The following is a 22,155-nucleotide window of genomic DNA, read 5'->3' as shown; positions in this document are numbered from 1 at the left end:
CTCTACTTAGTTCATGCCCAGTACCAGGGAAGGGCCTAGGAAGACCCACAGTGCCACTACCACACCCCCTGAACTGTTCCTTGGGCAGGTTTCCTTATCTTCAGCACCACAATGTGTGAAATTGGGCTTCCTTGCATGTCTCTCACAGAAACTGTATTTATCTCCTTGCTCTTGCTTTCATCAAGCTTTCAGATGACTATGTGTCCCTTTTTTTCTTTCTCTTCTTTAAGATTGGCCCTAGCCCCAAATAACCCACCCTCAGTATTAAAGTGTCTACTTGGGACAGTATTCTCCAAGTACAAATCTCTTGGAAGGACATTACTTGATCAGGTATCAGGGAAATCAGTTGCTCAGGCAGGAGACCACACTTCAGTGGACAAGGACATGGGCCTGGGGGAAGGAAAGGGGTCACTTTGTTCCAAGCCAGCCCTATCCCCACCTCCACCTTACTCTCTGGTCTCCATTAAGTTTCAGGAGCCCACATTTTTAACTGAACTTGACTGAGCAAACATGCTCATTGGTAGGCTTGATGGGGAACTTCCAAAATGGCACCTTAGCTATCAAAGATCTAAGTTGCCTGATGACAGCCTGTTGTGGCTACTGCATTAGCCCCATGTCTCATATCTGCCATGGATATGGAGTGAATTTATGTCCCCCCAAACATCTGGAGGTGCTATGAGGTTGAAGGCACAGGTTGGTAGTTTATTCTGGAATAGTGTTGTATAGTAGAAATACAAACTTAATTTTAAAATTTCTAGCAGACATATTAAAAAAGATGAAAAAAAAGGTGACATTAAATTTAATATTGTGGCTTATTTAAACAATATATTCAGCCCTGGCTGGTGTGGCTCAGTGGATTGAGCACTGGCCTGCGAATCAAAGGGTCACTGGTTCGATTCCCATCAGGGCACATGCTTGGGTTGCAGGCCAGGTCCTCAGGAGGAGGCATGCAAGAGGCAATGCATATCGATGTTTCCCTCCCTCTCTTTCTCCCTGTCTTCCCCCTCTCTAAAAATAAATAAAATATTAAAAAAACAATATATTCAAAGTATTATAATTTCACCATGCAATTGATATAGAAACTATCGATGAAGCATTCTGCATTGCTTTGTTGTAGTAAATCATAGAAATTCCATGCATATATTATCCTTATACCTCATCCTACTTTGGACTAACCACCTTTCAACTGCTCGATAGCCATGTGTAACTAGTGGCTACTGTATGGAACAGCAGACATAGAACATTCCCATCATCATATAAAGTTTAATTAGATAGTGCTGTGCTAAAAGACCAAACCGTCTGTGGCAAGAAGACTAACAGGTGACAGAAGGATGGACTGTAGAATTTATTGGAGCTAAGAGTCATAGGAGAAATGGGAACTGCGAAGACTGTGATGTTCTAGGACCCCCTAATCTGACCACTAAGTGGGGAATAAAATGAGCTTTTAGAAAGGCCCAACCAGGTCCCATGCTTGCATAGTGAGTATAGTCATTGCTGAAGCTAGTTGAGCTGCTTGCATCTTAGCTCTTCCGATCTGTTTAAGGCAGGGGATGGGACAGAAAAATCACCATGGTCAAGTACATTCTTTCAATAACAATTCTGGGTTTGCAATCTAATTTGGTGAAGCAGATACAGAAACATGATCAAATTATGTGCATCTGCGTCTGAGCATGCATGTGTGTGTTCTTGGCTGGAGAGAGAAGGAGGGTCATGGGAGCAATACAGAAGCACTAACATGGACACCAAAATCACCTCCTCATCAGTGGTCATAAGAACACAAGAGAGCAGAAGAATCAAGGCGCTCATCAAAAATTGTGAGCTGTGAAGGAAATGTCCTGAGTCTGGAAAGAATAAGATGATGGGCATCTGTGCAAACAATCAGATGGAAAAGAGAAGTGATAATGTGAGGCATTCTCCTAAGACAAGAGCTGCCAACTCTACAGCAAGGATGTTACCCTGATCCCTAAACCAAGGTTACTTCAGAATTCCACACAGGCGCTTTTTTTTTTTTTTTTTTTTTTTTGGTGCAGGGCAGGGTGCAATTAGCCATCTCCCTCTCCCCTTGAGAGCCCCCATCTCTGAGGTCGCCCTCAGATTCTGATAAAGGAGGCAGCAGAGTCAAAAACACCTTATATGTGGATTCAAATCCTTGCTCTCCCAATGGCTCCAGAATTTCTAGGGGTTAAGGTTGAAATCTGGTTGGAATGGGCCTAAAGGACTAGCTTTGACAATGCATTTGCATAGCAAGATCTGAGCTCATTTTTATTTAGTGTTTATTTATTGGAGATAGTTAAGAGTCAGAAATATCTACCCACCCTTTGGTCCCACAATGGGCCTTGGATAATTACTTAACCTCAACCTCAGTTTCCTCATCCACAAGGTGGGAATGCTATTGCCCGTCTCATATGGGTTTGTCAGCTTAGAACTAGTCCAGGCTACAACTGCAGCATGATACCAGGAACTCCAAGTCCCCAGCCAAACATTCATAGCTCTAGATTTTTCCCTGCTGGGTCTTCCTTGACAATGACTTACAGCTCCCTCCCCAACACCATTCACTCCAACAGTTCCATCATTTAGTCACTCAACTCTCATTCACTAAGCAACAATAAAGTATTGGGTATTCCAAGATGTAAAGGTACAGTCTTTCCACCTGAAATGGTTAGGGACTATTTGGGGTCTGTCTACTTGACACATAAGCCCTGGGTGGCTAGGCAGCATCACTGGTAGTGTCCCCTCATCCTTAGGTACCATATTTTGTGAGTATGTAGCATCTGAGGATTCTGGCCTTTGGGAGAAATAAATAAGAGACTTGGGAGAGAGGTAGAGGGACATGTTGCCCCTTTAAATTATAACCAGTAAAGCCTGGTTATAATGCAACTGGAAATTGCTCTGAATCTCATATTCCTTATCTGTAAAATAATGTCTCTGTCATGTCATAGATTCCCACATGTGAAGTGCTTGGCAGACAGGGCAACAATACGTGTCAATTTCTTACCCAATTTATTTCCCTCCACTACCCTTCTCCCCCAAATCTAAGGTTAGGGAAGGAGCCAGAGAACAGAAACTTGGTATTTTCTGACTGGAGATTCACAGCACACTACATGTGAGTACCTCCACATTCAGAATACTTCAGTTCTGGGGTCCAGTGGATTGCTAAAGACCACTGTAACTAGGGCTGTATCCGTCTCTAGGTGCTATAGCACTCTCATCAACACCTGGTCACATACTTTCCATCCTTTTCTTTTTGTTTCTTGTCTTTCAGAGGCCCTGTCTCAGAGGCTTTGTTTTCTGACTACAAGATGTTTTATTTTACAACTCTTACCCAACTGCCCACCAACCAAGTTCTCACGGTGGCAATTGGCATCACCTGGAAAGCTGTTTTAGCTTTTAATCTCTAGCAGAGCCTGGCTGCTGGAGGTCTGGGGCTTATTTGCATTATAAGGACCCTCCCTGGATGGCCGATTAGTGCTGGTATCAAAGCAGCCAGTACCCTAAGTTCCATCCAGTCTGATTTGGTTCACAGTGCCCTGACTGCCTTGTAGATGCCTCTAGTGGGCATCTGTCAGGGTTAGACACAAGTAACTATTTGTAGGATACTGTGGGGGGGAGGGTGGGAAGGTGGGCGTAGGTTTGGTGGTGGGTGGTTTCTTTGGGCTTCTAAGGGGCAGAATTGGAATGACACCGGGCTTATGAATCTGTGCCACCCCAGTTTTTGAAGGTGGCACAACTCCCTACATTACCCTTTGAGAAGAAAGGCTAAGGACAAAATTGGGTAGGGGCATAACGCTGCTCTAGTGAGCAGGCTCCCACCCACCAGCCTCCCCACTGTCTTCCTCCTACATTGCCACCCCTCTTACTGTAACAAAGGCAAATCACCACGCATTTTCAAAGTTATCAGAAGTCTGATCTTGCTCAATCAACAAACGATTCTGATGAGTCAAAAAGAGGAAGACAGGCATCCAGAAAAACGGTGGGAAAGATTCCCTCAGCAAAGCACAGCAAACCTTGCTCTGTGCATGCAATGCTAAGAATCGTCTCCCTGCTGGCTGCTTTTCTCTCTGTTCTTAAGAGAAGCTTCCAAGAATCAGCTAAATAAAGGGATCACACCAGAGGATGAGAGAGAATGCTAAACCAACAAAAACAAAGACCCAGATGAAACAGAACGAGCCACGAGAATCCACGGTTATCAAAACTTTGGCCGTATCTATTTATCATCGCTGCACACCCGGGCTCTGCGGAATATCATTCTGTTGATGTCACTTATCCTTAGCAAAATATTTACACATCCTTAAAAATGCCAGATGAGAGAGGCCAGCCCGCGCACCGCCGCAAACCGCCCCGTCGCCGAGTTTGGAAGATGGTGAACTGGGGGCACGATGGAGGGTGGCTCCTGCGGCACAGGTAGGAGCTATAGACAGTTCCCGGAACAGGGACCCCAGCGCTGCGTCCTGCCCTGCCCACCTCTCCCCTACCTGACTCTGCAAGAAGCAGCCACATCCTCGATATGGTGTCAGTACCTCCCCGTCCTCCCCCTGCCTTTCTCATTGATTAAGTTCTCAAACCATTGTTAAAGCCGAGTTGCTTTTCCCTGGAAAACTGGGCTGAATTCATTAAGCTTCCCCGTGCCACAAAAGGAATATTCATAAAAGTTTGGCAGGCAGAAAAGGAAGCTGACTGCATGCCACGGGGTGGGTGACAATTCGTTCCTCCAAAGCCACCTTCTTCCTCCGTGCCCCATCCCTCTCTCCATCCACCCGTCGTACCCCAAACCTACTCCAGGGACTTCTGATAGGAAAACACAAAGCAGCAGCTGTTTGGCAACATTTCTGCCCCTCGCCGGCAACTGTGGTGGGATGCCATTTCCCCACCCAGGCGGAGCTTATCCGGAACAATAGTCGGGCTTTAAACGGCAAACAAGCAAACACACAGAGCACAACCCCAACCCCGAAAAACCCAACAAGGCGAGAAGGAATAACTCCCTCCGCAGCGAAAGGCACCACGGAAACGCACGCAGAAATGCAGCAAGAACGCTGCTCAGTGCCTAACATGGCAGAAAGCCGGAGCCGGTGCAGCCACCCGGAGTGTGGGCATCGGGGGGCAAGAGGGCTTTCGGGGCGCCGACGCACACTCACCGGGCTCCGGGAGGATGCGGGGCTGGCCAAGCGTCACAAAGGCGAACCCAGCGCGATCTGGCAAAACCCAACTTTCCACCCGGCTCGCCAGGGCCTCCAGATACGTCAACAGAATCCATCTTTCGAAGGGCCTGGAAGGCGCCGGGTTTTCCCGGCCGGGGCAGAGCGACAGAGCCAGAGGCGGCCCCGAGCGGTGCCCAGGCGTGGAGTCCGCTGCGCACCGCCCTCTGCGCCCGGTGCCAGCGCCGGTGGCGGCCCGAAACCCACTTCGGGGCCCCCGCCCCGCTGGCCGGCGCCGCCTCCTGGGCCGTCCCCGGCTCCGCCGGCAAGTGCAAGGCGCCAGGAGCGGGAACCAGAGCGGGGCCCGAAGACACCGCACGGGTAGCGGCCTCCGCCAGCGTCCCCGCCCCCGTCCGGCCCTTCCCCCTGGCCCAGGCTGCAGGGCGCCGTCAAGCCCCCGGGAGCAGGCCCCTCCCCGGGCTCCGAGCCCTACCAGGCGCTCCCAGCCCGGCGCGCCCCCTGCGTCCCGTGGCAGGTCGCCACCGGGAGGGCGGGTAGGGGGACCCCGGCCCGCACGGGGGCGCCGCGCCAGCTACCTCGCAATAGCAGCCGCCGCCTCCAGGAAGCCGCGGGGTGGTCGCGGGTATGGGAACTCTCAGGTTTGGCCTCGTCGCCGATCTCCTGAAGCGGTGTGTGCAGCGGTGGGAGCCGCTGTCGCCGCTGTCACCAAGCTGCTGTCGCCGCCGACACTGCCGGTTGTGCGTGAGCGTGTGTGCGCCTCTGTCCGGGCGAGTGTGTGACTGCGTGCGGCGCCCGGGCTTTACTATATACACCAAGGGGTGGGAGGAGGCGGGGAAGGGGAGGGCTTGGGGGAGGTGGCAGAGAAGGGGGATCAAGAGGGAGGCGAAAGGGTACCCGAGGAGGCGGCAGCGGAGGAGGGACAGGTGATCTCGCCCACGGGGAGGGCGTGGCAGTGGGTCTCGTGGTCTAGCCGCAGAGAGGGGTACCCAGAGCGAAGTGTGGGGGTTGGTGGTAGGACGCCTCGAAGGGCCAGTGGAGCGGGGACCCTGCCACCTCTCGGCGGGCTAGGGACCATTCCAGACCCCAGAATGGAGAGGAGAGAGAACAGAGCCCAGGAGGAAGTGACAGGCTGATGGAGGTGGGAGAGCTGGGAAGGGCCCAGCAATCACCTTCTAAAATGCCAATTGTGATACATGTCGAAGATTGTTCTCACTAGGTGTGAAATTATTAAAGACAAAATAGTCCAAGGACATAATTTCATTTCACTTCCACATAATTGCTTGAGAGATGATTCATTTATTAATCTAACATTTATTAAGCACCTAGTGTTTGCCAGACACTGGGCTAAGAACTGGAGTTACGGAGATGAGGAATATATGGTTACTAACCCGTGTATATATAACTGGTATCAGCAGCACTGTCGATCATTTTAAAACAAAATAAAAAACCTAAATACAATAAATGTTTTTAAAAGTGTAAAGGTAGCGGCTATATTGGTTTAATTAATCCCTAAAGGCATAAAGATGTTTTTCTGCTCATCAAAACAGGATGAAGATATTTGAGAGAGAATGGCAAAGCAGGATGACTTTAATCACAGCAGACAGCAGTCTGAACCTGGCTGTCCTTTGCATGTTCAAACCTCCTCTTGTCTCAACACTGTGAATAGTAACCATGACTCAACCTCTTGCAGAATTTGGGGTGGTCAAATGCTACATAGACAGCAGCCTGGCAAGTTTATAATCAGTATGGGAATTGAAAGGCTGTATTCTAACCTTGCGTTACAAGCATAGTGTGGTAGAAAGCAGGGCCACACTATGACTTTCATGGACACTTTTCCTTTGTGGACCCCTTCATAAAAAATGGTAAAAATTACATTTTCCATTGCTTGGGTGTAAATATGAATATATTAATAGTATATATTAAAATGTTCAACCTAAAAGATCACTTTTTCTTCAGATTTTAAAAGAAATTAAAACATTTCCATGGGCCCCTTAAAAGTACTGTGGGCTCCACCCACTGTGCCTACTGCCCCTAACAGAGAAGTCTGCCTTAATGGTACTATTCCTTAATACTAAATTTCCTTCTTTTGAAAATGAGCACTTAAATTAAGAAGTACCCAATCAATATAAGGGCAGAGAGACACACAGTGCAAGTTTAAGGTTTGATAATAATGAATATCAACAAAAAGAACCAATTTGTACTTGTTTCAATCAAGCTCTTGAGTTTTAAATGAGCTCTGAATAACTGACACCTGTGGAGATATTTGTCCGTGAATGTGTCTTCAACTACTCAGTAACCGAAGACTTCCTCTATGAATTCCATAACTATTCTCATCAGGTATGTGAGAGCTCAGTTACCAGGACGTAACCTGAATATAACTAAAGATACAGCCAGACAATTATATTAGGGCAAGTTCATGGATGAAAGGTCCATAAAGGCTTTGTGTGTATTGAGGGGGTATGTGTGTACAAGGTAGGGATTGATAAACTGGAAGTGTATTGCTAGACTATTTCTTTTGTTGGCCTCATCACAACCCTGGGTTAATGTTTGATTCTCAGTGACAATTGTGATTCATATTTGCTGCCCTTTGAAGTGCTTATAGGAAAAACTAAATTGATTCAGAATGCTGCATAATAAACAGTCGTCATGATCCCCATTCCCAAAGAAATGTATAGTGGCACCACTTTGTATTTTCATTGTGGCTGTCCTCCCAGAGAGAGAAGAAAAAGAGGAGTTCAGAAAGACAAGGTCTAGGTTGAGATGGAGGAGATATTTTGGGGTAGAAATAAGGCATGAATATGGAAGAATTATGTTCATACAGTTAAAGGGATGGCTAAGAAAATGAAGGTAAGAAAGGATATGCCCAACAGAAAGAGTGAAAAAAAAAACAACCCAAAACTTTCCAGAGTTGCTAATGGTGATTTTTGAAATCTGTAATTCTAATATTTCATGATTTTAAATAAGGACTGAAAAATTGCCTATCTCAGATCTGATTCTTTTTATCTCTATTCTGCTTCTCTATACAGCATCTCCTCATAGTTTTCATATACTTGCCAGATGGGCAATTCGCTCATTTATCCAATAAATATCCTTTAGGCACCGGCTGTATGGCAGTCACTGAGCTAAGGACTGTGGTTAGAGAGATGGTTAATGGAGGGTGGCTGACCCTAAGGAGCTCACAGGCCAGTAAGTAAAGTGTTAATAATACAATGTGAAAGTGTGGTGTATGAGGAGTTATAAAATGAGCCAGGTGAACATCAAAAGAGAGGCCTATTCCTGTACTGGGAAGGAGTAGGGAACGGCATGAGGCAGGGCAGCAGAAAAGATTGCACAGAGAGGGTGACAAAATCTGAGCACTGAGAGATAGATAGGAGTTTTTCAAAGTAAAGTCATTACAAGTGAAGGGAATAGCAGGCATCGAAGCTTGGATATAGAGGAGCCTGCAAATATCTTATGAGCTCGGAATAGAGTCTGTGAAGAATAATGGGGAAAGGGGGCAGAAAGAAGGCAGGGGTCAGTTGAGATCCCTGGTCTGTCCTGTGAAGAAGCTTTTTGTAGTCAACGAGGAGCCACTGAAGGACTTGAAGCAAGGGAGTGAGTGACCAGGGAAGATTTGGGTTGAGGAATGATTACTACAATGGTGGGTGTGAAGCACTGATTGGAGAGGGGTGAGACTGGCAGCATGAAAACCATGTGAGAGAGACTGTGGCAATGATCAGAGTTTGAGTCAGGCTAATGCCAGCAGAGAGGAAGGGTTGGAACTTGAGTCAAGTGGTAGTCAGGACATAGAATCAACAGGACTTAATGATGGAAGAAACAAGAAGAAGTTATGGTGACTGAAACCTCACTTACTGAAACTTCACTTTCTGAATCAGGTGACAAGGTAGGTGAGGGTGTGGTCAGTGAGATACAGGTCCCTGGGAAGAGAATCAGATTTGTAGCTGGAAATGATGAATGCTATAGGTCCCCCAGAAGTAGATCCAGAGACAAGGATTTGAGTGCAGAAAGTTGATTTGAAAGGTGAAGGAAACACTAGTAGGGGTGTGTGGAAGGGACACAAAGGGCTGACAGGCAATAGGAGGTATGTAATCAAGGCCAATTACTATCATGGGCAAGTGAAGCTTAATCCTGCAGGCAAACTCTTGGATGTAATACAAAACAACCACTTCAAAATTGTCCCACTCAGAGGATGATGTTCTGGCAGTTTCAACCTGCTACCCAACATTGGCAGAGAGTCCTTCTGAGGTATAGGAAAAGGATACTGGCTGGTAGCTTAGATGTTTGCAGAGTACACTGAAATGGCAGCATCCAAGGGATATGGGTGGAGCACTGTCAGTGTCTGCAACAGAGAGTCCTGGTTAGGACATCTTGAGTTGGAAGTACCTGTTGGTTAGCCACAGAGAAGTCCAGTAGGCATTTGCAAGAGCAGGTCTGGAATCAAAAGCGAAGCTGGAGACCTAGATTTGGTAGCTGTTGGGACCTAGATGTTGGTCAGACCAGTGGGTGTTGATGAGCTCTGCAGAAGACACATGTGACTTAAGTTGATGGCTGAGCTCATCACCCTTGGCCAAGCCAACGTGATTTGATATGATCTGATGTGCATAAACATCATTGTGAATTTCTCCAGAAGTTCCTGGAAGCCTCAAAGTTGTAATGCCAGAATGTATCTGGGGAAAAGGGTGCATTGCTTTCATGAACATCTTAAGGGGTCTATATTTGACTGATGTTGAATAATGTACTTAAAATGGAAACTTTTTTCAAAATGTTGTGGTCAATTACATTTATAGATGGTTGAGAGACTGAATGCAGCTGGACATTTAAAAACATAATCACAGTGAAAAGGGATATATACAGGGGAAAAAAACGCAAGGCATAATTAAAACACACAAGATGGAGATCAAACCTAGGTAGGCTCAGGGAAAGAGGATGGAAACCATTCAGAGAAACAGTCCAGCAAGAATGACATTTTTAGCTAAGGAATAGTCAGAGCCCATGGGGTAAGGGAAAGGTTTTAACTATTTTGATAGAACAGAGACTTCTTTTTTATTTTTATGTTTTAATTATATTTCATTGTTTATGGCATTACAGTTGTCCCAGTTTTTCTGATGTGGTTGGCATGGGGGCTTCTGTATTCTTCTTTAGAGATTTTGTATGAACTGTATTATGTCCTGATTTTATCCAAAGAGCATAATAGAATTCATATGAAATCTTTGCTAATTTTAGCAAGACTGAATAAAAGGATTTGTGAGTTAGTCCTTCAGTTAGGCAATCAATAAGCATATCCCAAGCAGCTAGAACATACAGGGTAATAAAGTACCGGCCCTGACTTACACTTGACAATTGAGAAATTGTTAAGAGTCCGAAGTGGGCTCATTATAAAGGGTTCCTCCTGGGGCTGCTCCATTCTACATTCCCCATTTCTCTTCCCTAACAGAAGAACCACAACGTTCAGGTATCCATCCCTTCCCTACAAAGCCATAGGCCTTAGAATTTGATCTTCGTTTTAGTGTGGAATCTATTTGATCTGAAGCAGATGCGTTTCTCCTGCTATAATTTGGACTAAATAGATGAGAGGAAAGATTTGCTGGAGGCATTACATATAAGTTCTTACTCTTCCAGGAGAACCACCCTCCTTTTCCCAATGAACATGAAGATAATGAACTCTCATTTGGAACTGGCAGTAAAAACACAATGCAGCTGCCCTTACACTTGATTATCGAAACTGGGACACTACTGAGGGTGAAAGGGGTTGCTATTACTAATTATGTAAGAACTTAAGCCATAAAACTGGGTCTTCCCAGAAAACCAGGATGGATGATAACTATGCTGCTAGCAGCCAGGCCTAGGAGGAACCTGATGCTCTCAAGGCAGCACAACAAAAATAGACAAGGCACCTGGAACTCTGATGATGATATTGAACTGATGAACAACCAATCACTTCTGAAGCCACCTAAACTTGCACTCCCTGTTACATAAATTATTACACTGCTTTACAGGTTAAGCTTCTTTGAGTCAGGTCTCTACTGCTTGCAATTAAAAGCATCCTAAGGCATGCTCTGGCTGGTATAGCTCAGTGGATTGAGCACAGGCCTGTGAAGCAAAGGGTCGCTGCTTTGATTCCCGGTCAGGGTACATGCCTGGGTTGCAGGCCAGGTCCCTAGTAGGGGACACATGAGAAGCAACCACACATTGATATTTCTCTCCAACTCTTTCTCCTTCTATTTTTTAGAAGGGGTCCTTCTAAAAATAAATAAATAAATTATATATATATATATATTTTAAAGCATCCTAATGCATAAATGTAGTTGCAGAATTGCTTTTTTGTTTTGTTTGTTTTGGTTTGGTTTGGTTTGGTTTAGTCCTAGATGGAATGAGGGCCTTCTGGAGTCAACAGATGTAACAAAAACTAGTTAGGGTGAAGGAAGAAGGTCAGGGATTGGTATTTTAATCTGACTTTAGAGACAAGTGAAGGAAATCATCTAAACTAGCACATGGTTGGGATGAATCTGGAGGGAACAGTGCACGTGGTGGTTGTCACTAGGTCAGCGTCTTAGAGGCACACTCCTGCCTCTGACAGAGTCCAGAGTCAGGGGCATTTGTCTGTCTCCTGCTCTCTCACTGCTCTGAGTGACTTCGAACCAGCTCTTTCTCTCTGTGGGCTTGAAACCCTTATCCCAGCAGCAGCCACCTTCCCCTGATGTCATGTCTAGTCTTTCTGCCTTGACTGTACCATGGCGTACAACTCCCACAGAACCTGCCCTCAGTAACTAATGCTGGAATTCACCATTATCTGCCCTCACATCTGTGGTCTCTTACTCCCAAGGAGCTTCAATATCCCTCATCTTGTTCAAGTCTTGTAAGCATGAAACATACCTTCCTTTTCTGTGTGGAGGGAGGATGGGGACAGAGGGGGTTTGGGGTTGGAGCCCTGTGACTTGTAGCCTGAGGCTATCAGGCTTTGTTCAATTCAATGGAGAGCCTTGCACAAGCCCAGTGAGAAGCCAGGTTGCATGAAACAGAGCAGAGCCCATACAGTTCACCAAGAAAGGACTAGAAACAAAACTTGTATCTGGGAGAGAGATTTGGAGTCAGGGGCGTGAAATAATAAGGCAGTAGGTTTGGGTTAAGTGGAAAATAGACCCAGATTTGGTTTTGGAGAGGTGAATTATTTTGCTGCCTATGGCATGATTGTGGTTGAAATATGGGCAAAGGAAGGACCAACCAAGGATAGGTTCACTCAGAGATGACGTCCTACTACCCAGCCTTCTGACAGGGAAAGTGATGCTCACAGAGGGGCGGGTACAAGAACTGGACACACACACACACACACACACACACACACACACACACACTTTTACACATATCAAGTCTTGTTCTCTTTCCCGGTGTCAGGGTTACTTTTTCCTCTCTTAAAAATTCATTCATAAATGGGTCCTGGAGTAATGAGCAGTGACAATGAGAATATTATGCCAAACAAACATTAAAAATAGCTGTGGAGACACTCCAAGACAGGAATCTTAATGTTAAAGGGGACAACAAGCAGTGGCCCCCCAAATCTCCAATCACGGAAACTGCAGCCCCCTGTGCCTGGCACTGGGTGAGGGCAAGAGTCTATCTCTGCAGTTGTCTCTTAGAAGAAGGGCTGCTGAGGACTTTCTCAGCCGTGGAGCCCATGGACTATTGGAAATGATTAACTCTCCCATACATACACCCTATCTGATCTAGCTAGCATGCAGTGTATAAACAAAGGAGAATGTGGTCATCAATTTCACAAATGGTCAGTGTCACAAAATGCACTGCGTGTTCCCACAACCTTCAGTGGGTGGGTGATGGGTCAGGTTCGTCCTGATTCATGTGGCAGCCGGTTTCTCCCAAGTAATGGACAAGGTTTCTCTTGCTATAACTGTTAGAGGTGAAAGGAGTTGCAAGGTCATCTGTTTTTGAACAGGACATTAATCATATCGTTTTCTTCAGTTAAGAGAATTTCTCAAGTTATAGAATTTTGTTTTATTTTTGCCATTTTTAAATCATTCTTATTTTCAATTGCACTTGGCATACATTGTTATACTCATTTCAGGTGTACAGCCCAGCAATTAGACATTACATAAGTTACTAAGTGATTATCCTGATAAATCTCACACCCACCTGAACCATAGATAGTTATTAGAATATTATTGACTATATATCCCATGACTGTTCTGTAACTACCAATCTGAACTTTTTAATTCCTTTTTCTCCCCTCCCCCAACCCTCCTCTCATCTGGAATTCATCAAAATGTTCCTTATATCTATGAATCTGCTCAGAATTTTATGATTGGAACAACTTTATGGAAGGAGGAAAAGAGAGCATGAGCAAAACCTCTCTGCTAGGATGGCTAGCTGTTTTTATTGCTGTCCTTTGCAAGTCTGGCCTCACTCTGCCAGGTCAACATCCAAGTGCTCCCTGTCAGCCCCTGCTTCCTCAGCCCCTCCCAGGGGGCTCCTGATGCTCTTCACCCCTAGGATGATCCCCACCCAGTGTCTGAGCCTGGCCACCCATGTTCTGGATCTGAGATGAAGCTGACCCCCTCCTTAGAGCTCCTCATGTTCCGGAGGCATCACTCAGCCACATAGTATTCTCCAGTTGTCCTCTCCATGACCTGCTCCCACAGTGGCCCAGCCCTAGGAGTAGAGGTCTGGGTCCATTTCTCTTCATAGCTCTCACACCTCCACCACCTAAACCCACTTACCAAAGTGTCTCCATCAATCTGTGAAGCTCTCATTGCAGACTGCATGGTTTCTCATTCACTGAAGCCCTGCCTTAAAAAGGGACTGTCACAAAACTTGACAGGACTGTTATACAAATGCCAACCTATGCCATCCTCGATTATCTCTTTCAATCTCTTCTACCCCTTCTGTTAGATAGGTCATTGTTCAAGGTTTATAATGACTGTTTTTTTCAAGTACAAACATTTTACTTGCAAATACAGGTGACCTTTTCAAAACTACAACATTATTGCTTTAGAAATACTGTGTAATGCACATAATTTATTCTTTTCAAAAGAATTTTTCATTATACTTAAATTTGGTTAAAAATTAAATATAGAAGTAAAAGGCTATTCTATCTTCATGATAAGCATTCAGTCATAACCACTTTCAGTGATCTGTATATTTCCCTTCAAGTTTTTCTCCTTATAGCTTTTACCCCAATGAAATAATATTACCTATGATTTTAGTCCTGCTTTTATCTATCAATATCTTCAAGTAATAAGCACTTCCCATAGCATTCTAATAATATTACATGATAAGAGTAAACATTTTCAATGGTTCAATAAATGATTACATTAAGTGGATTCATCACCATATACTTAGCTTTTCCCCTCCTGTTGAAAGTGTGGGTTATTTCCCAATTCTGCTATTGTGAAGAACTCTACAATTCATAACTTTGTGTATATTATTAATGTTTTCCATTAATAATTATTTCTCAAAATAAATACACAGCTGTAATATTTCTGGGGTAGACACAGAAACATTTACATGTTTCCAATCTGATTTTAAAAAGGATGTTCCACTTACAACTCCAAACAGGAGCTCTGACAATACTTGCCTTATGGATATTCATCAGTCTAGACTGAACTATTTCTCATTTTCTATTAAACTATATTTCACTGATTATTTAGGAGGCAGGTCATTCTTATTTGTGTGCTTTCTCCCTGCATACTTAAGAGAGTTGGTAGTTTATTGCTTTCATTCACTTATTAATTAAATCATAGTGTTTGCATTTTATTTATGTGTCTTTAATACAAAATAAGTATATGTCATATGAGCAAGATATAAATCCCACAAATAGGATTACTGGATCATATGATAGTTCTATTTTTAATTTTCTGAAAACCTTCATACTGTTTTCCATAATCTTTGTACCAATTTACATTCCTACCAACCGTATGGAGTGTTCCCTTTTCTCTATAACCTAGCCAATATTTGTTATCTCTTTTATAATACCTGTTTTAACAGATGTGAGGTGATATCTCACTGTGATTTTTAAAAGACTTTATTTATGTATTTTTATAGAGAGGGGAGGGGAGGGAGAAAGAGAGAGAGAAAACATCAATGTGGGGTTGCCTCTCACATGTTCCCAACTGGGGAGCAACCTGCAACCCAGGCATGTATCCCGACTGGGAATCGAACCAGCGACCCTTTGGTTTGCAGGCCAGCACTCAATCTACTGAGCCACACCAGCCAGGGCTCTCATTGTGATTTTCATTTACATTTCTCTGATGATTAGTAATGTTGAGCATTTAAAAAAATTTTTTTTAATATTTTATTTATTTATCTTTAGAGGGGAAGGGAAGGAGAGGGAGAGAAATATCAATGTATGGTTGCCTTTTGTGCGTCCCCTGCTGGGAACTGGCCTGCAGGGAACTGGTTTGCAACCCAGGCCTGTGCCCTGACTGGGAATCGAACCGTGATTGTCTGGTTCGCAGGCCCGCGCTCAATCCACTGAGCTACACCAGCCAGGGCTGTTGAGCATTTTTTATATACCTATTGGCTACTTGTATATATTCTTAGGAAAAATGCCTATTCAGGTCTTTATGCCCACTTTAAAATTGGGTTATTTGTGGGTTTTGCTATTGAGCTGTATGAGTTCCTTATATATTTTGGATATTAACCTCTTACATTATATACCTTCAATAGATGCTTTGGCAATATTTTTCTTCCTTTCCATAGGTTGCCTTTTCATTTTATTGGTTGCTTTCTTTGCTGGCTAGAAATGTTTTAGTTTGATGTAGTCCCTATTTGTATATTTGCTGTTGGTACTAGTGCTTTTGATGTCATATACAAAAAATCATTGCTGAGACGAATGTCAAGGAGCTTTCCCCCTATGTTTTCTTCTAGGAGTTTTACAGCTTCAGATCTTGTATTTAACTCTTAATCTGTTTTAAATTGTGTGTGTAATATAAGATTTTTATCCTTTTATGTGTGGATATCCAGTTTTCCCAACACTGTTTATTGAAGAGAATATCATCTCCCTATATGTATTCCTGGTGCCTCTGTCAGAGATTAGTTGTCTGTATATGTGTGGGTTTATGTATGGACTCTCTATTAAGTTACATTGGTCTATGTTTTTATGCCAGTACCATACTGTTTGATTACTGTAGCTTTGAAATATAGTTTGAAATCATGAAGTATCATGACTCCAGCCTTGTTCTTGTTCAAAATTGTGTTGGCTATTTAGAGTCTTTTGGCTATTTGGGATCCATTTATCCTTGTGATGCAAGAATGGTTCGACATGCAGAAATCAACAAATATGACATATCGCATTAACAGAATGAGGGATAAAAAACATGTGTTATGTCAATAGATGTAGAAAAAGTATTTGACAAAATTTAACATTGTTTTGTGATAAATTCTCTCAACAAATTAGGTATAAAAAGAATGTATGTCAACATAATAAAGGCCATATATGACAAATGCACAGCTAATATCATATACAACAGTGCATGATTAGGGACAACATGAGGGTGCCCACTCTCACCACTTCCATTCAACATAGTACTGGAAGTCCTAGCTAGAGCAATTAGGCAAGAAAAAGAAGTAAAAGTCACGTACGCCCTGGCTGGTGTGGCTCAGTGGATTGAGTGCTGGCCTGTGAACCAAACGGTTGGTTGCTGGTTTGATTCCTTGTCAGGGCATGTGCCTGGGTTTCAGGCCAGGTCCACAGTAGGGGGTGTGTGAGAGGCAACCACACATTGATATTTCTCTTCTTCTCTTTCTCCCTCCCCTACCCTCTCTTTAAAAATAAATGGATAAAATAAATAAAAGCCATCCAAAACCAGAAAGAAGAAATTGTCTCTGTTTGCAGATAACATGGTACTGTATATAGAAAACCTTAAATACGCCACAAAAAAACCTGTTAGAACTAATAAAAAAATTAGTAAAGTTGCAAGATACAAAATCAATATACAAAAATCAGTGATGTTTCTATATACTAACAATGAACTATCTGAAAATGAGGAAACAATGCCAGTTACAATAGCATCAAAAAGAATAAAACACTTATGAGTAAATTTAACCAAGAAGATGAGTGATCTATATACTGAAAATTGTAAGATAGTGATGAAAAGAAACTGGAGAAGACACAAATAAATAGAAAGATACCTTATGTTCTTGGATTGGAAGAATTAATATTGTTAGAATGTCTGTACCACCTAATGCTATCTACAAATTCAGTGAAATCCCTATCAAAATTCCAATGTCATTTTTCACAGAAATAGAAAAAATCCTCAAATTCATATGGAACCACGAAAGGCCAAAAATAGCCAAAGATATCTTGAGAACAAAGAACAAATCAGAGACTTTTTATCACGAATGAGTGTTGAATTTTGTGAAATGTTTTCTGCATCAATTAACATTAATTCTCTAATTTTTCTTCTTTACTCTGTTAATAAGATATATTGCACTGATTTTTAAAAGATTTTATATTTTTAGATTGTGATTTTCAAACAGTTCAATCATTAGTAAAAAATTGTCCTGCCACAAAGTACCATGGGTGCATTCCAAGGAGACTCATTTTAGTGGGATTTTTACAGCTGTACATTACTAACACAGATTACAAAAAACACTTTTGAGGTACACAACATGGAGTAGAGGTCAATACAGTAAACAGTACTCAGGGTGGGTCACTTCCTTCTGACTTTGCTATTCTAGTCTTTGTGCTCCAGTATTTTCCTTTTGTCTTTGCACATCACCCGTCCCTTAGTCAGGCATGTGAAAGTCAGTGATGGAGGGAGTGCACAGTCATGGAACGGCATTACCAGCATAGAGCTGGCAGTAACTCACAAGTAACTCACATTTCCAAATCTTCATTACTTTTACAAAATGAACCACAAAATATAATAAATAATCCACATTAAATTGCACTTATCAAAACATGAAAAGTTCATTTTATGATACAGCACCATTGACTAGGATCATTGTTAATTCTCAGTCATTTGTTAAATGGACTTGGATGGCACCCACTCACTGACACTAGTAAGAATTCAGGCACTTTTACTGATTCAGAAGTGGAATGCTGTGTCTGGTAAGATGGAATGCAGAAACAAAATAAACTTAAATCTTCACTTTCTTCTGCCTTCTGTCATTCACTCAACAGAATGTATTGAGAAGCTACTTTATGTGGGCTCTGTGCAAAGTGTTAAAGTTCGAAGGATTAAAGACCTCATCTTTGACCTCAGGGAGCTCTTATTAGAATCCAATGTTCTGACTCAAAAGCCAGAGCCTATTTACCTCTTGCCTAATGGCATCACTTCACATTTTATCCTGATTTAGGTGGTGATGAGACAGAGAGATTGCCTTATGATAATTTTGTGACTCTTGCTTCAGCCTGTTGGCCCAACATTATTGACATCATATATAAGCATGTTTCCAAAACTCCTAGGAACTAAGAAGTCTTCTTTCAGGCCTGGCATATGCCATTACCATGTCTTCAACCTGCTACGGACATTTTTAGCCTTCATTCTCCCAACTTTCTTTTTTTTTTTTAAAGATTCAATTTATTTATTTTTAGAGAGAGGGAAAGGGAAGGAGAAAGAGAGGGAAAGAAACATCAATGTGTGGCTGCCTCTCAAGCACCCCCTACTGGGGTCCTGGCCCACAACTCAGGCATGTGTCCTGACTAGGAATTGAACTGGCAACCCTTTGGTTCACAGACTGGCACTCAATCCACTAAGCCACACCAGCTAGGGCTTTCCTAACTTTCAGTGCATCTTTGTATTAGAGTCTGCAGAGTGACAGACCTAGGTAGGCCTAGGAGGAATGGAAAATCGCCAGGCAAGAAAACTGTACCTTGGGAAAATGCTTGCCTGGGAAACTGCCTGCCAACCCTACCCAGGACAAACAGGTGCCAGCTAAGATTAGGGTCTGGGGTCGGCCTATCTTGCATAACAGGATGCAGCTTTAACTTGCGCCTGACAAGATGTATCAAGGACAATGGTCAGCAGAAATGGCACCTAGCAACCAGCTCTAGCCAGTCAGACTCTGACACCCCAACCAGTTACCCTTCGTGGGTTTTTGCGCTTAAAATCCTGCCCTAAGAACAACTGAGCAAGTCTTAACCTCCCTTGGTTGGCTCCCCAACCTCCCTAAGTTGGCCCCACTTTCCCCCACAAGTCTTAACCTCCCTAGATTGGCTCCACTTTTCCTCTTATTCCCCGCTAATAAACCCTGCTCCTTGGCTTGCTGCATCCATCTGGTTTCTTGAGCGACTCTGACCTAACAAAGAGGTGTCCCTTCTGCCTTGAATTGCACCATGTACATCTGTCAGCTCATTAAAAACCCATTGCCATGTGAGCCTAGTTTAATAGCACTAACTCTGGGCTTGGATTCAGGTGGTGTGGATTCCTGGCTGTGGCAGAGATGGGCCAATGTCATTCATCACAGCTCCTTTCTCCTCTTCTTGGGCACACAGCTAGTCTTCATTTTCTAGGCTCTCTTATACTTAGGTGTGGCCATGTCTCTGACTTCTGGCCAGCAGACAGTGAGAAGAAACTGTATGTAATACTTCTAGGCCTGACTCATAGAAACATGTCACATGTTTTCTGTCACACTCTTTTTCCTTCATGCAGACAAGCCATGTATTGGTGGTAGAGCCACAAAGTGTCAAGCACCCAGATCCCTGAATCACCACACATGGACCCCTGATTTCCTCAGTGAACAGGGATACTTACATTGGATTATTCTGGAACCCAGAAACACTTGCCTATGTATGATGTCCCTGACATTTTGGTGTCTTTTGAGTAGCTGTTATTACCTTAACAAATACCCTGTCACACCAATAGCTTTGACTCGTTGTGTTACCTTCCGTCTACCCTTGGGCAGGTCAGCCTCTCTGAGTGGCTAACTGGGGATGGCAATAATGAGGTAAGATTTCTTGGCCCCATTTTACATATCAAGGGATTAAACGAGATAACATTTGCAAAGATACTTTGTATAACATTATGCAAATGTAAGGTGGTGCTATTATTGGATCTTGCTCCCATAAGTAGCTAATACAGTTCTTTCCTTTCAGGTACCTCAGTTCCTTCCCTGACCAAGCAACACTGCCTGTTAAGTGTATAGCTGGGGCTTTTAAGCACCTGTACTGCTTTACCATGCTTGGCCATATAAAGCAGGGTGAAGGAGCCCTCAGACCTTGCTGACTCCCTTCAACATGTCAGACTGCAGATCATGCCTGTCTCAGCCAGGCCACTGACTTCCCCTTCTACCTAGGTGATGTCCCAGAACTTGATCTCCTGACCAACTAATCCCTGTGATCATCTAGGGCCTAATCAGGTGTCAGAGCTATGAGTTTCCTAAGCCTTTCCTGGATCCTTAAATATTTCAAAATAGTAAAGATAATATTGAGTGCTCATGATACACTGTTTTTGATGAGTTACTCTCAGGCCATCTTCACAACCACCTAAGGAAGGAGACGTTTTCTCATCTCCATATACCCAGTGTCCCCACATATGCATAACTTCCACCATATTCAACATCCCCACTAAAGTGGTGCATTTGCTACCATTGATGAGTCTACATAAACACATCATAATCACAGAAATCCTGTGGTTTATCTTAGGTTTCACTCTTGGTGTGACAAATGTATAATGACATGATCTATCATTATAATATCATATAGAGTATTCTTACTGCCCTAAAAATCCTCTGCACCCCACCTATTCATCCCTCCTCTGATCCTCAACTCTTGGCAACCACTCATCTTTTTACTATGTCCGTAGTTTTATCTTTTCCAGAATGACATATAGTTGAAATCATGAAGTGATTGGCTTCTTTCACTTAGTAATATACATTTAAGTTTCCTCTATGTCTTTTCATAGAATGATATGTTACTCCTTTTTTTACACTATTAAAAACATTTTAATGGGCTAAACATATAAATATATAGTGACAAATATACACATTTTTAAAAAAAATTTATTTATTTATCTTTAGAGGGGAAGGAGAGAGGGAGAGAAACATCAATGTATGGTTGCCTCTAGTGCATCCCCTGCAGGGAACTGGCCTGCAGGGAACCTGCCTGCAACCCAGGCATGTGCCCTGACTGGGAATCGAACTGCAATCCTCTGGTTCACAGGCCCATGCTCAATCCACTGAGCTACACCAGCCAGGGCTACAAATATACACATTTTTTAATAATCAAAGAAAAATGTACTGTTACTCCTTTTTAGTGCTAAGTGATATTGCATTGTCTGAATGTACCACTGTTTACCCATTTAATTACTGATGGGCACCTTGGTTGCTTGTACATTTTTTTAAAATTTACTTTTAGAGAGAGAGGAAGGGAAGGAGAAAGAGAGGGAGAGAAACATTAATGTGTGGTTGCCTCTCATGCCCCACACTGGCACCTGGTCCACAACCCAGGCATGTGCCTGGACTGGGAATTGAACTGGCAACCCACTGGTTCACAGGCTGGCACTCCATCCACTGAGCTACACCAGCCAGGGGGTTGCTTGTAAGTTTTTAAAGCTGTTATAAATATTGATGTGCAGGTTTTTGTGTGGACACAACTTTATAGCTCCTTTGGGTAAACACCAAGGAGTATGATTGCTGGATCCTATGGTAAGACTACATTTAGTTTTACAAGAAACCATCAAATAATGTTCCAAAGTGACTGTACCATTTTGATTCACACCAGCAATGAACACCCACATCCTCCCAGAATTTTGTGTTGTCAGTGTTCCAGATTTGGGCCATTTTCCCTTGTTGATGCTTCAAGATTCCTTCTTTTTATACCTCTCTTTCTGCTTTAAGAACTTTCTTTAGCCAATATTTAGGTCTGGTAGCAGTAAATGCTCTCAGTTTTTCATTTACAAATGTCTTGATTCCTTTCTACATCTAAATGATACTCTGAGTTTTCAGTTCTTTCAGAACTTGCAAAATATTGTACCACTTCCTTTTATGCTCTATGGTTTCAGATGAAAAATCTACTGTCTTTATTATTGATGTTCCCTGATAACTAATG

The 22,155-nt window shown here is 43.1% G+C and overlaps 1 protein-coding gene across 3 annotated transcripts in view; it reads right to left on the bottom strand.

Annotated features, from left to right (window-relative positions):
* Nucleotides 1-5,942, bottom strand: part of RAI2 (retinoic acid induced 2) — a 62,710-nt gene extending 56,768 nt beyond the window's left edge. For 2 of the 3 annotated variants that reach the window (XM_037131719.2, XM_037131720.2), the window contains exon 1: nucleotides 5,133-5,221. The gene's annotated coding sequence lies outside the window, so the exon portion shown is untranslated. Of the gene's footprint in view, nucleotides 1-5,132; nucleotides 5,222-5,728 lie in introns of those variants that run through there. The other variant, XM_037131721.2, reaches the window with a different exon arrangement.
* Between the last annotated feature and the right edge of the window lie 16,213 nt (nucleotides 5,943-22,155).

The sequence above is a fragment of the Artibeus jamaicensis genome, unplaced genomic scaffold (assembly GCF_021234435.1).
Source record: "Artibeus jamaicensis isolate MK-2021 breed Jamaican fruit bat unplaced genomic scaffold, CSHL_Jam_final scaffold_1283, whole genome shotgun sequence".
Classification (NCBI taxonomy): Eukaryota; Metazoa; Chordata; class Mammalia; order Chiroptera; family Phyllostomidae; genus Artibeus; species Artibeus jamaicensis.
Note: the sequence above shows the minus strand (reverse complement) of the source record. Positions and strands in the feature narration are given on the sequence as shown.